The 2188-nt window shown below is 44.3% G+C and overlaps 1 non-coding gene across 1 annotated transcript; it reads right to left on the bottom strand.

The window, feature by feature from the left end:
* Nucleotides 1-1209: 1209 nt before the first annotated feature.
* trnar-ucu (transfer RNA arginine (anticodon UCU)) lies at nt 1210-1281 on the bottom strand. Its single transcript has one exon. It is a non-coding gene; the product is annotated as a tRNA-Arg (tRNA).
* Nucleotides 1282-2188: the final 907 nt, after the last annotated feature.

Genomic DNA, 2188 nt, shown 5'->3' with positions numbered 1-2188 from the left:
GAATGAAATCTCCATGACCTGATGGTTTCCACCCAGAGTATTTAAGGAAACAGCTCGGGAAATTGCAGATGCATTAGTCATAATTTCCCAAAGCTCTCTAGACTCAGGAATTGTGCCTTTGGATATGAATGTTGAAAATGTCACTCCGTTATTTCAGAAAGGAGGGAGGGAGAAACCAGAAAATTACAGACCTGTCATTTTAACGTCGATTGTGGGGAACTTACTGAAATCTATCATGAGAGAAAAAATGAGTTGGTCAAAGAGAGTCAAATTGGATTTGTGAAGGGCAGGTCATGTCTGACCAATCTATTTAAATTTTATGAGGTCACTAACAAGGTGGACAGGGGAGTGTCTATGATTTTGTCCATATGGACTGACAGAAGGCATTTGATAAGTTTCAGCACAAGAGATTAATAGAATAAATAAAAAGAAAGGGACCTTGTGATTCGGGTTAGAAATGGTTGGTAGGCTGGAGAAAAGAGTAGGGATAAAGGGAATGTTCTTTGATTGGGGGGATATGACAAGTTGTGTCCCCAGGGATCAGTAATGGGGCCTCAGCTTTTCACCATGTTTATCAATAACTTGGATGAAGTAATAGAGAGTTATAGGTCCAAGTTTCTAGATGACACTAAGTTATGAGGCACAGTCAGTGGTGTAGATTGGAGCAGGAAGTTCCAAAGTGACAGTTTAAGTGAATGGACAAACTGTGGCAGGTGGAGTTCAATGTGGGGAAGTGTGAGATAACTCAATTTGGATATAAAAAGGAAACATTGGAGTATTTTCTCAAAGTGAGAGACTGGGAATGTTGGAGGAGCAAAGTGATTTGGGTGTCCATGTACAAAAAAACACTAAAGGCTAGTGCACAGATACAAAAAGCAATCACAGACTAATGACCTTTATCTCCAGGGCTGGAATACAAAGGGAAGGAAGTGATGCTTCAGTTCTACAGAGCCTTGGTCAGAGCCCATCTGGAGTACTGATCCTCACCAAGGATATATTGGCCTTGGAGGGGGGACAGTGCAGATCCACCAGAATGATACTGGGGCTTGAAGGGTTCATTTATGAGGACCGGTTGCATAAATTTGGTTTGCATTCCCTTGAGTTCAGAAGGTTGAGGGATGATCTGATCCAGATATTTAAAATGATAAAGGGATTCGATATGTCAACTTAAGAGTTTCTGATGGAAATAAAATAATAAACACACTTAATTGCGATAGCCGGGAATCGAACCCGGGTCAACTGCTTAGAAGGCAGCTATGCTCACCACTATACCATCATCGCTGAAAACAATCAACAATAAAACAGTTCCCAAACATCAGATCCTGAACAGACACTGCAGGCTGTTGGATTTTGTTCTTCATTTTCACTGGTTTCTGACGGATCCTTTCTCGCTCTGTTGCAGTTCCTGTTTCCGCCCAGTAGATTTCACCAACCCCCAATCAATGGAAATTCCACACCAGCCAGTAATTCTTCACCTGATATCGGACTGAAGAGACAGTCGATACCTGCAATACTTGACCAGCTGGAAATACATTTTACCACAGCTCACATCAGCCATTGAGTAAAGTTAAATAATTCCATTAAATCATTACAGAGACCTGACTAACAACTGGACAGGAATGGCAGCTTAATATTCAAGTCTATCAGATCTTTAGAAAGGACAGGGAAATAGGGAAAGGAGGAGGAGCAGCAATATTACTAAAGGACAATATTACAGCAGTTCAAAGATAGAATATCAGTGAGGGTGAGCGGCCAGTGTAAACACTCTGAGAGAGACCCATCACAAGTGCCCCCACTGTACTCCTCCAGAAGGTATAAGAAGGGCGAGTGCGGGAGGATTTCTTCATTCTTTGTGAAAGTGTTTGTGAGATTGTGGAAATGTCTGGAAGAGGAAAAACCGGCGGTAAAGCTCTGTCCAAGGCCAAGTCTCGCTCATCCCGGGCCGGACTGCAGTTCCCTGTTAGCCGTGTTCACAGGCTCCTGCGAAAGGGGAACTATGCTGAACGTGTGGGTGCCGGAGCCCCGGTCTATCTGGCTGCTGTGCATCGAGTATCTGACGGCTGAAATCCTCGAGCTGCCCGGCAACGCGGCCCGGGACAAACAAGAAGACCCGCATCATCCCCAGACACCTGCAGCTGGCCATCCGCAACGACGAGGAGCTCAACAAGCTGCTGGGACGGGTGACCAT

The sequence above is a fragment of the Heptranchias perlo genome, unplaced genomic scaffold (assembly GCF_035084215.1).
Source record: "Heptranchias perlo isolate sHepPer1 unplaced genomic scaffold, sHepPer1.hap1 HAP1_SCAFFOLD_47, whole genome shotgun sequence".
NCBI classification, from domain to species: domain Eukaryota; kingdom Metazoa; phylum Chordata; class Chondrichthyes; order Hexanchiformes; family Hexanchidae; genus Heptranchias; species Heptranchias perlo.
This window is presented reverse-complemented; position numbering and strand designations above follow the sequence as displayed.